The sequence below is a fragment of the Lolium rigidum genome, chromosome 7 (genome assembly GCF_022539505.1).
Source record: "Lolium rigidum isolate FL_2022 chromosome 7, APGP_CSIRO_Lrig_0.1, whole genome shotgun sequence".
In the NCBI taxonomy this organism is placed as follows: Eukaryota; Viridiplantae; Streptophyta; class Magnoliopsida; order Poales; family Poaceae; genus Lolium; species Lolium rigidum.
In genome coordinates, this window is record NC_061514.1 from 50,598,888 (window position 1) to 50,612,047 (window position 13,160).

The window sequence follows — 13,160 nt, forward strand, 5'->3', positions numbered from 1 at the left end:
GAGATTGATACGTCTCCGACGTATCGATAATTTCTTATGTTCTATGCCATATTATTGATGATACCTACATGTTTTATGCACACTTTATGTCATATTCGTGCATTTTACGGAACTAACCTATTAACAAGATGCCGAAGTGCCGATTCTGTTGTTACTGCTGTTTTTGGTTTCAGAAATCCTAGTAACGAAATATTCTCGGAATCGGACGAAATCAAGACCCGGGTTCCTATTTTCACCGGAAGCATCCAGAACACCGAGAGCCGCCGGAGGGGGCCCGTGGGCCCCGGATGATAGGTGGCGCGGCCTGGGCCCCGGCCGCGCCGGCCTATGGTGTGGCCACCCCTTCGACCCTCCTGCGCCGCCTCTTCGCCTATATAAAGCCTCCGTCGCGAAAACCACGAGGCGAAGAACCACGATACGGAAAACCTTCCGGAGCCGCCGCCATCGCGAAGCCAAGATCGCGGGGACAGGAGTCTCGTTCCGGCACCCTGCCGGAGCGGGGAAGTGCCCCCGGAAGGCTTCTCCATCGACACCGCTGCCATCTCCACCGCCATCTTCATCACCGCTCGCTGCTCCCATGAAGAGGAGTAGTTCTCCATCGAGGCTCGGGGCTGTACCGGTAGCTATGTGGTTCATCTCTCTCCTATGTGCTTCAATACAATAATCTCATGAGCTGCCTTACATGATTGAGATTCATATGATGATGTTTGTAATCTAGATGTCATTATGCTAGTCAAGTGAGTTTTACTTATGTGATCTCCGGAGACTCCTTGTCCCACGTGTGTAAAGGTGACGGTGTGTGCACCGTGTGGGTCTCTTAGGCTATATTTCACAGAATACTTATTCATCGTTGAATGGCATAGTGAGGTGCTTATTTATATCTCTTTATGATTGCAATGTGTTTGTATCACAATTTATCTATGTGCTACTCTAGCAATGTTATTAAAGTAGTTTTATTCCTCCTGCACGTGTGCAAAGGTGGCAGTGTGTGCACCGTGTTAGTACTTGGTTTATGCTATGATCATGATCTCTTGTAGATTGCGAAGTTAACTATTGCTATGATAATATTGATGTGATCTATTCCTCCTACATATGCATGAAGGTGACGAGTGTGCATGCTATGTTAGTACTTGGTTTAGTCTTTTGATCTATCTTACACTAAAGGTTACTAAAATATGAGCATTATTGTGGAGCTTGTTAACTCCGGCATTGAGGGTTCGTGTAATCCTACGCAATGTGTTCATCATCCAACAAGAGTGTAGAGTATGCATTTATCTATTCTGTTATGTGATCAATGTTGAGAGTGTCCACTAGTGAAAGTCTAATCCCTAGGCCTTGTTCCTAAATACTGCTATTACTGCTTGTTTACTGTCCTGGGCAAAGCACTTTTCTGGTGCCGTTGCTACTACTTATTCATACCACCTGTATTTCACTATCTCTTCGCCGAACTAGTGCACCTATTAGGTGTGTTGGGGACACAAGAGACTTCTTGCTTTGTGGTTGCGAGGTTGCATGACAGGGATATCTTTGACCTCTTCCTCCCCGAGATCGATAAACCTTGGGTGATCCACTTAAGGGAAACTTGCTGCTATTCTACAAACCTCTCGCTCTTGGAGGCCCAACACTGTCTACAAGAATAGAAGCTCCCGTAGACATCAAGCACTTTTCACGGCGCCGTTGCAGGGAGGAAAGGTAAAAAGGCACTCATACTCCGGTTCCGGTGTAACGGTACTTTTCACGGCGCCGTTGTGTGTGTGCTCGAAGCTATTTCCTTTAGATCCTGCAATTGCATCTTTTTGTTTCTTGTTTTTATTTTCACTAGTTAGGCATAATGGAAAACAACAAAAAATTTAGTGAGCTTTTAATCTTTTTCCTGATTTAGAATTGTTTGGTGTGAACATTAAAAAACCAATGGAACCTTATTTGCATGCTAGTAGCGATGTTATTAGTATGAATGCAATTACTGCTAATGCTATGGAGAAGTCTAAGCTTGGGGAAGCTGGTTTTCATGATCTTTTTAGCTTCCCATCTTTAGGGGAGAAAATTTGCTCTGATAATACTTTATCTCCCATATGCGATAACTCTAATGATGCTTGTGATATTTTAAATGCACCTACTGAAAGTATTCCATATAAAATTCCTATGAAAATTATTGAATGTGTTATGGATAACCGCTATGAAGGGGATGGAACTGTGCATCCTGGAGATCATTTACTGTTTTTGCATGAATTATGCGGGTTATTCAAGTGTGCAGGTATCTCTATGGATGAAGTGAAGAAGAAATTATTCTCTATGTCGTTGTACGGTAAAGCGGCGCATTGGCATAAACTGCCGAAGGATGAGCATTCTCTTGATTGGAAGGATATTGTGCATCTATTTTATTCTAAATTCTATCCTCCAAGTGAAATTCACAAAGACCGAAACCGAATATATAATTTATGGCCTCATGATGGAGAGAGTATTGCTCAAGCATGGGAGAGATTGAATTCTTTAATGCTCAAATGCCCCAATCATGAGCTTCCAGGTAATATCATTATTGATAATTTCTATGCAAGACTTTCTTTTCAAGACAAGACCTTGCTTGGATGCTACTTGTTCCGGATCATTCACGCGCAACAAAGAAGAGTTTAAAAGGGACCTTCTTGATCGGATTAAGGAGAACGTCGAAGATTGGGAGAACGACAAAGGTAAAGAGTCGGGTATAAATTATGATTATGAATGCATTGAAACTTTTATGGATACCGATAAATTTCGAAATATGAGTGCTACTTATGGTCTTGACTCTCAAGTTGCTGCAAATCTTTATAAAGCCTTTGCTTCTCATTTTGAATTGCCTAAAAAGAATTTTGATAAGTATCATGAACCTTTTAAAGAGGCTTGTATGAAGAATGAAATTGTTGTTAATTATTGTAATGAGCATGCTCAAACTCCTAAGAATGTTATTTCCTATAAGCATGTTAATTTTTGTGGAATACATAGACCTTGTGGAATTAATCAAATCAAAGATGAATATTGTATCCATCATGCTAATGAAAAAACTAGAAAGTGGTTTAGGGCTCTAGATGATCTTGGTAAAAAAGTTTGTGCCCTCTATCCTTTTATTTGTGAAATTTGCCATGAAGTGGGTCATTTTAATTTTCAATGCTCCCCCAATGATAATTTGAACCCAATGAGTGCTGCAAATTTGTATTGTGATGATGAAATTACTCCTAATCAGCATGATGAACTTACTTTATTTTTGGGGTGTGAAGAACTGTCGAGAAAAATCTCTTCGTTACATATGAGTGATCTCGATGTTGATGATGTCCTGCATGGGTGTTTTTCTTATTGCATTGATAATAGCCATACAAATACTTACATACAAAATAATTTAGAAGATGACACCTTGCCAAAATATGATAGGACCGTCGTGTGTTTTCAACTAATTAATGAAAAGGAGGGATCCTCCCAAGTTTCTTCTATTGTTTCGAAAGTAAATCAGGTTATGCGGACAAGCCACCCTTCAAGCCTCTTCCTCCTAAAAAAGGGACGAGGAGAAGGAAGAGAAGAAGAAGGAGAAGGGAACGAAGAAGAAGGAGAATAAAAAGAAAGAGGTAACGGCGTATCCCCGCGTGAATGAGATAACGCTAGGTAACCGTAAGTATGTTGCTCCTAATGATTATTGTGACAATGAATCTGAATACGATGATCTTCCTATGCCCTTTACATACATTAGCGATCATGATTTGAATGAGCACACTACTTTTGATATTACAAATCTCCGGGAAACTAATTCTGAAAATGATGATAATAATTGCCATAGTGTCGGTACTATTCATGCTTCCTCCCATAATGATATAGAAAGCTCTAAGCTTGGGGAAGAGGTGTTTGAAAATCCTTTAGCTACTGGTCATTATGTTCTTGATACATCTCCTTCTAATAACAATGATGGTGTGGACACAGATAAACCGACTGTGAAAGATAACTATTCTATTTCCTATGATGACACTCGTGCCCCCGATCTCTGATGATTATTATAAAGAATGCTATGATATAGGTTCTAACTATCCTTATGAAACTTGTCATAGTCATGATTGGATTACCAAAAACAATTCCCTTAATATGCAATTTGTTTACCATGTTCAAATTCTTGATAATAATCTTACTCCAATTATTATTAATGAGAATAACTCTTCTTATGCCAAATTTAATGATACTTCTATGCATATGAACCATGATAAGAATGTTTTAAGTGATGGGTATATTGTGGATTTCATCAATGATGCTACTAAAAGTTATTATGAGAGAGGGAAATATGGTTATATGCATTTCAATAATATTAAGTTTCCCCTCTTTATGTTGAGAATCTTGAAGTTACTCGTGTTTTATCCTCTTATGCTTGTCACTTTGTTCTTCATGAATTCATTTGTGTACAAGACTCCTTTTCATAGGAAGCATGTTAGACTTAAATGTGTTTTGGATTTGCTTCTTGATGCTCTCTTTTGCTTCAAATACTATTTCTTGCGAGTGCATCATTAAAACTGATGAGCCCATCTTAACGGCCATAAAGAAAGAACTTCTTGGAAGATAACCCATGTGTTATTTTGATACAATACTTTGTTTTATATTTGTGTCTTGGAAGTTGTTTACTACTGTAGCAACCTCTCCTTATCTTAGTTTTGTGTTTTGTTGTGCCAAGTAAAGTCTTTGATAGTAAAGTAAGTACTAGATTTGGATTACTTGCGCAGTTCCAGATTTCTTTGCTGTCACGAATCTGGGTCTAATTCTCTGTAGGTAACTCAGAAAATTATGCCAATTTACGTGAGTGATCCTCAGATATGTACGCAACTTTCATTCAATTTGGGCATTTTCATTTGAGCAAGTATGGTGCCCTTTTAAAATTCGTCTTTACGGATCGTTCTGTTTTGACAGATTCTGCCTTTTATTTCGCATTGCTTCTTTCGCTTGTGTTGGGTGGATTTCTTTGTTCCATTACCTTCCAAGTAGCTTTGAGCAATGTCCGAAGTGTTAAGAATGATTGTGTCACCTCTGAACATGTGAGTTTTTGATTATGCACTAACCCTCTAATGAGTTTGTTTCGAGTTTGGTGTGGAGGAAGTTTTCAAGGGTCAAGAGAGGAGTATGATATACTATGATCAAGGAGAGTGAAAGCTCTAAGCTTGGGGATGCCCCGGTGGTTCACCCCTGCATATTCTAAGAAGACTCAAGCGTCTAAGCTTGGGGATGCCCAAGGCATCCCCTTCTTCATCGACAACATTATCGAGTTCCTCCCCGAAACTATATTTTTATTCCGTCACATCTTATGTACTTTACTTGGAGCGTTGGTTTGTTTTTGTTTTTTGTTTTGTTTGAATAAAATGGATCCTAGCATTCACTTTATGGGAGAGAGACACGCTCCGCTGTAGGCTCTACTCATAGTATTCATGGCGAAGTTTCATCTTCGTTAAATTATTATATGGTTGGAATTGGAAAATGATACATGTAGTAACTCTAAAATGTCTTGGATAATTTGATACTTGGCAATTGTTGTGCTCATGTTTAAGCTCTTGCATCATATACTTTGCACCCATTAATGAAGAAATACTTAGAGCTTGCTAATTTGGTTTGCATATTTGGTTTCTCTAGAGTCTAGATAACATCTAGTATTGAGTTTTGAACAACAAGGAAGACGGTATGGAGTCTTATAATGTTTACCATATGTCTTTTATGTGAGTTTTGCTGTACCGTTCATCCTTGTGTTTGTTTCAAATAACCTTGCTAGCCTAAACCTTGTATCGAGAGGGAATATTTCTCATGCATCCAAAATACTTGAGCCAACTACTATGCCATTTGTGTCCACCATACCTACCTACTACATGGTATTTCTCCGCCATTCCAAAGTAAATTGCTTGAGTGCTACCTTTAAATAATTCAAAATTTATCACCTCTGATTTGTGTCAATGTTTTATAGCTCATGAGGAAGTATGTGGTGTTTTATCTTTCGATCTTGTCATTTACTTCTGACAGACTTTCACCAATGGACTAGTGGCTCATCTGCTTATCCAATAATTTTGCAAAAAGAGCTGGCAATGGGGTTCCCGACCCGATTAATTAACTTGCATTAATAATTCTCTTCACATGTTTTGCTCGATTCATCGATAAGCAACTTAATTTTGCAAATAGACACTCCTCCATGGTATGTGAATGTTGGAAGGCACTCGAGGATTTGGTTAGCCATGGCTTGTGTAAGCAAAAGGTTGGGAGGAGTGTCATCCATAAATAAAGAAAAACTAAACTAAAGTACATGTGTAAACAAAAGAGAAGAGGGATGATCTACCTTGCTGGTAGAGATAACGTCCTTCATGGGAGCCGCTCTTGAAAGTCTGGTTGATGAGGTAGTTATAGTGCCCACTACCATTCGTTGACAACAACAAACACCTCTCAAAATTTTACTTTTATGCTCTCTTTATGTTTTCAAAACCAAAGCTCTAGCACAAATATAGCAATCGATGCTTTCCTCTTTGAAGGACCATTCTTTTTACTTTTATGATGAGTCAGTTCACCTATCTCTCTCCACCTCAAGAAGCAAACACTTGTGTGAACTGTGCATTGATTCCTACATATTTGCATATTGCACTTGTTATATTACTCTATGTTGACAATTATCCATGAGATATACATGTTACAAGTTGAAAGCAACCGCTGAAACTTAATCTTCCTTTGTGTTGCTTCAATACCTTTACTTTGATTTATTGCTTTATGAGTTAACTCTTATGCAAGACTTATTGATGCTTGTCTTGAAGTACTATTCATGAAAAGTCTTTGCTTTATGATTCACTTGTTTACTCATGTCATTACCATTGTTTTGATCGCTGCATCCACTACATATGTTTACAAATAGTATGATCAAGGTTATGATGGCATATCACTTCAGAAATTATCTTTGTTATCGTTTTACCTGCTCGGGACGAGCAGAACTAAGCTTGGGGATGCTTGATACGTCTCCGACGTATCGATAATTTCTTATGTTCTATGCCATATTATTGATGATACCTACATGTTTTATGCACACTTTATGTCATATTCGTGCATTTTACGGAACTAACCTATTAACAAGATGCCGAAGTGCCGGTTGTTGTTTTCTGCTGTTTTTGGTTTCGAAATCCTAGTAACGAAATATTCTCGGAATCGGACGAAATCAAGACCCGGGTTCCTATTTTCACCGGAAGCATCCGGAACACCCGAGAGCCGCCGGAGGGGGCCCTGTGGGCCCGAGATGATAGGGTGGCGCGGCTCGGGCCCCGGCCGCGCCGGCCTATGGTGTGGCCACCCCTTCGACCCTCCTGCGCCGCCTCTTCGCCTATATAAAGCCTCCGTCGCGAAAACCCCGAGGCGAAGAACCACGATACGGAAAACCTTCCGGAGCCGTCGCCATCGCGAAGCCAAGATGCGGGGGACAGGAGTCTCCGTTCCGGCACCTCGCCGGAGCGGGGAAGTGCCCCGGAAGGCTTCTCCATCGACACCGCTGCCATCTCCACCGCCATCTTCATCACCGCTGCTTGCTCCCATGAAGAGGGAGTAGTTCTCCATCGAGGCTCGGGGCTGTGCCGGTAGCTATGTGGTTCATCTCTCTCCTATGTGCTTCAATACAATAATCTCATGAGCTGCCTTACATGATTGAGATTCATATTATGATGCTTGTAATCTAGATGTCATTATGCTAGTCAAGTGAGTTTTACTTATGTGATCTCCGGAGACTCCTTGTCCCACGTGTGTAAAGGTGACAGTGTGTGCACCGTGTGGGTCTCTTAGGCTATATTTCACAGAATACTTATTCACTTGTTGAATGGCATAGTGAGGTGCTTATTTATATCTCTTTATGATTGCAATGTGTTTGTATCACAATTTATCTATGTGCTACTCTAGCAATGTTATTAAAGTAGTTTTATTCCTCCCTGCACGTGTGCAAAGGTGACGAGTGTGTGCACCGTGTTAGTACTTGGTTTATGCTATGATCATGATCTCTTGTAGATTGCGAAGTTAACTATTGCTATGATAATATTGATGTGATCTATTCCTCCTACATATGCATGAAGGTGACGAGTGTGCATGCTATGTTAGTACTTGGTTTAGTCTTTTGATCTATCTTACACTAAAGGTTACTAAAATATGAGCATTATTGTGGAGCTTGTTAACTCCGGCATTGAGGGTTCGTGTAATCCTACGCAATGTGTTCATCATCCAACAAGAGTGTAGAGTATGCATTTATCTATTCTGTTATGTGATCAATGTTGAGAGTGTCCACTAGTGAAAGTCTAATCCCTAGGCCTTGTTCCTAAATACTGCTATTACTGCTTGTTTACTGTCCTGGGCAAAGCACTTTTACGGTGCCGTTGCTACTACTTATTCATACCACCCGTATTTCACTATCTCTTCGCCGAACTAGTGCACCTATTAGGTGTGTTGGGGACACAAGAGACTTCTTGCTTTGTGGTTGCGGGGTTGCATGAGAGGGATATCTTTGACCTCTTCCTCCTCGAGATCGATAAACCTTGGGTGATCCACTTAAGGGAAACTTGCTGCTGTTCTACAAACCTCTGCTCTTGGAGGCCCAACACTGTCTACAAGAATAGAAGCTCCCGTAGACATCAGAGATCAGAGCAACGAGATAGAAGAGAAACGAACCCTCAAAGATCCAAAGCCTTAACGAGGTCAGATCTCGTGGTTGATGTAGATGATCGTTCCGGTGTTGCAATCCGGCAGCACTTCCGTACTCGGTCACACGTACGGTGTCGATGACGTCCTTCCTCTCCCCGTTCCAGCGGGCAGCGGAGGTGGTAGATCTACTCGGAATCCCAGCAGCACGACGGCGTGGTGGTGGAGGTGGAGGAGAAATTCCTGCAGGGCTTCGCCAAACCGGTACAGGAAGAAACAAGAGGGAGGAGAGGTGGCGGCTAGGGTTTCAGGTGGGGGCTTTGGCCGGCCATCCCTTTCCTCTTTATATAGTGGGGGGCGGCTAGGGTTGCCCCCAAGCCCAAACCCATCTAGGGCCGGCGCAAGGGGGGAGAACTTTCCTTCCCCCAAGTCTACCTTATTTAGGGTTTCCCCTAAACCCTAGGGGGTTCGGCCGGCCTGGGCCTTGAGGGCTGGTGCGCCTGGCCCATTCGGGCTGGGAAGCACCCCCTTCACTCAGGTGGCCCCTCCCGGGGTCGTGGGCCCATGGGTTGACCCTCCGGAACCTTCTAGAAGCTTCTCGGTCTTCCACCGGAAAATTCCCGAACTTTTCCGAACCCCAGAAAATGATTTCCCTTATATGAATCTTATTCTCCGGACCATTCCGGACCTCCTCGTGATATCCTAGATCCCATCCGAGACTTCGAACAATATTCGGTCTCCATCTCATATTCCATATCTACTATACAACATCGAACCTTAAGTGTGTCACCCTACGGTTCGTGAACTATGCAGACATGATCGAGACTCCTCTCCGACCAATAACCAATAGCGGGACCTGGAGATCCATAATGGTTCTCACATATTCAACGATGATTTCGTGATTGAATGAACCATTAACATACGATATCGATTCCCTTTGTCACGCGATACTTTACTTATCCGAGGTTCGATCATCGGTATCTCTATACCTAGTTCAACCTCATTACCGATAAGTACTCTTTACTCGTACCGTGATATATCATCCCTTGTGACCTTGTCACATGCTTGCAAGCTAATTAGATGATATTCCACGGAGAGGGCCTAGAGCATATCTATCCGTCACCAGGATGGACAAATCCAACTCTTGATCCATGCGCTTCAACTCATACTTTCTGAATACTTAATCGCATCTTTATAACCACCCATTTATGATGTGGTGTTTGATGTAATCAAAGTACCCATCGTGTGTAAGTAATTTACATGATGTCATGGTCGAAGGATTATGTTACTATGTATCGAAAGCTTATAGCAAGATGAACATAATGAATTGATCTTATGCTACGCTTATTATGGGTGTGTGTCCATTATATCGTTCTCCTGATGACATAACCTTGTTATTAACAACATCCAATGTTCATGATCAGAAAACCATAATCATCTATTAATCAATAAGCTAGTTAAACGAGAGACTTAATAGAGACTCTCGTTGTTTACACAACACACATGTATTAATGTTTCTACTTAATACAATTATAGCCTGTGATGCAAACATTTATCATGAATACTAAGATATAATAATAACTACTTTATTATTGCCTCTCGGGCATATGTCCAACACCATATAATAACTAAACCTTGTAATTAAGCCGTGCGGGGAATGGTGTTTTGGAACATGGGAGCATATGCTCCCTATATTATGAAATGCATCTTATATATATTATGATTTTTTTTAAATTGAAACGAAAAACTAACACGTACATCTTCATGTGCTACGTGCTCACAAAGTCGTTTCATGAAAAATAGACTTGTCATGTCACGTGTGTAAAAATGACAAAATTCAGTGCTAAAAACAATGTTTTTCACAAGATAAATTTTCTCTCTTTTATTTAGACCATAAAAAATATTGGTTTTCGTGAAACTTGACGAACGCACATATATTATGAGATGTACATGTAGAATTATTTTTTTCAAATTTCTTCAATACTTACAACTATAATAATTTTTTTGTAGAGAGAGCATATGAACCTGGAGTCGAATTGAATTTACGAGCCATGTGCATCTACTCTGGATGCAGAGGTCGCGGAGAGGTATACAATCTTTCTTTAGAAAAAAAAACATGCATCCACTAACATAAGTAACATAGTGAACATGCATCCACTAACATAAGTAACATAGGTTTTTTCTGGACTCCACTTAATTGTGACGTTCGACACGATCGGTTGTATGACCCATGTGCCAACAAGTGACACTTCCTTACTTAAATCTGCGTACGGATCTGGGAGCTAGCACTCCAAGAAAATAAGGAGAAATAATGGTACGTATTAGGTCAGGTGCCATTTTGCAGTGCTTATCCTTGTTTCATCGTGCATAACATTTTGACTTTCGCGAGAGAGGGTGTCGCAGTCCCGAACGAAATCTGTTGGAAATGGGATCCCCAACAACCCTCAATAACTAGCAGATGGCCTGTCAGTTTGTGAGATATTCTTGTCATGAATGCATGCATTGCTAGCAAGCTGCGGCGGGCGGCCTGGTACACGTATCGACCACGTCGGATGTCTCGTGCATGGGACTTTGCCTTCTACAAGGAGGTTTAGTCTGGTCAATCTGTTATGCTAATGTGGGGAAATTCCAGAAACTCAATTCGGCTCTTGGGTGCATATGATCCCTCTATTATAAAAACATATTTTCAACTGTTAAAAAAAATTGATAAAAAATTTACATGTACATCTTCATAATATATGTGTGTTCGTCAAGTTTCACGAAAAAAAAATATTTTTTATAGTCTACGTGAAAAAGAGAAAATTTATCTTGTACAAATCTTTGTTTTAGCACCGAATTTTGTCTTTTTACACACGCACACGATAAATCAATTTTTCATTAAACGACTTTGTGAGCGCGTAGCACATGAAGATGTATGAAGTGTAGGTGCGAAATTTTTGTTTCAAAATTTTTAACATTTCAAAATATGTCTAACATGCATTTCAAAATAAAGGGAGCATACGCTCCCATGTGCCAAAACATCACTCCCCGCTCTATAAACTTTCAAATTGCTACTATAATTTGTGTGCTACACATAAAAGATTGTTGCAGTAGCTAATTCAGCCAAAAGTTCGAACTGATGCAAGGAGATTAGGCAGTGTATTTATATTCAACACTCCCCTCACGTCTAGACTATTTAGCCTTTAGCGTGGGTTCGGTGCACATGCCGTAGAATCTTTCTTTTTTGTTTTCTTAAACTGCGTGAGCAGGTTCTTGAATTTGAAACCTCTTGCCTCCAATATCATGAAAAATTGTTGCACTAGTCAATTTAACTGAAAAGTCTAAACTGATGAAAGGAGACTAGATAGTGTATTTATATTCAACAACACAATGGACAAAAATACATGTACCAAAATAAACCCATCTTTACGGAAAAAAATCCAAGATAGACTCTTGCACCACCGGAAACCATAAATGGAGCCCGAGCTCCATGATGTCCTTTCTTTTTAAAAAGGGTTAAGTGCATTTTTGTCCCTCGTGCCTGCAAAACTCTAACTTTGATCCCTCAACTCTGTTTTGGTCTAAATCAGCCCTTAAACTCTTAATTAAGTCCAACTTTGGTTCCTGGTTGCGGTTTAACGATGGTTGACCATTTTTTGACTCTTTTTGCCACTGTGGAATGATTTGGACAGTCCACGTAGGATCATCTCACCTCGAGACAGTAATGCAATTAGTATTCTGAACGTTCGCCGACAAGATCCTGATCATTATCCGTTTGGCGTAGTAACACTAACTCTTCCCCATCACCAAGCGGCGACGAACTACGAGGGCAGATAAGCCGGGTGGCATACATGCGAGGGCTTTTGCGTCGGGAGAAAAGGTAGAGACGGCTGAAGTGGCGAGGACGGCTGCACCAAGCAAGAAAGGTGGAGGCGGCCCACATGTGTGTTAGGGCAAGGGAATTTTCATCTACTTCTTGACTGGGGACACATGATCCCACATAGATTAAAACATGCCAATTTTGTCCCTGATGGCAAAAAAGAGAATAAAAGACCAGTCAACCATCATTAAACCGCTGTTGGGAACCATAATTGGACTTAATTAAGAGTTTGAGGACAGATTTAGATCGAAATAGAGTTAATGGACTAAAATTATACTTTTGCAAAATTTGAGGGACCAAAAGTGCACTTAGCCCTTTTAAAAATTTCGAGATCAATGTTTGTAAGAATAAAAAAATCAGAAAAATTCACGGTGTAGATAATGTTGAATTCTATGAGGGTGCAAAATCTCAATTTCAAAATTCTTTGTATTCTTGGCTACATAAATATGACAAATCTGAAAAGTATTTGAATTTTTGAAAATGTGCACTATTCACCACACCTAGATCGACACATTTGTCATTTTTACTCGGCCTAAAGTACAATGAATTTAGGATTGGTTTTTCTGACACTAGCAGAGTCACCATTATCTACATCTAGGATTTTCCCCCATTTTTTGAAAGTTCTAATGTCATTTTGTTTTTTTCTAAACAAGCTCCATGTAGCTCG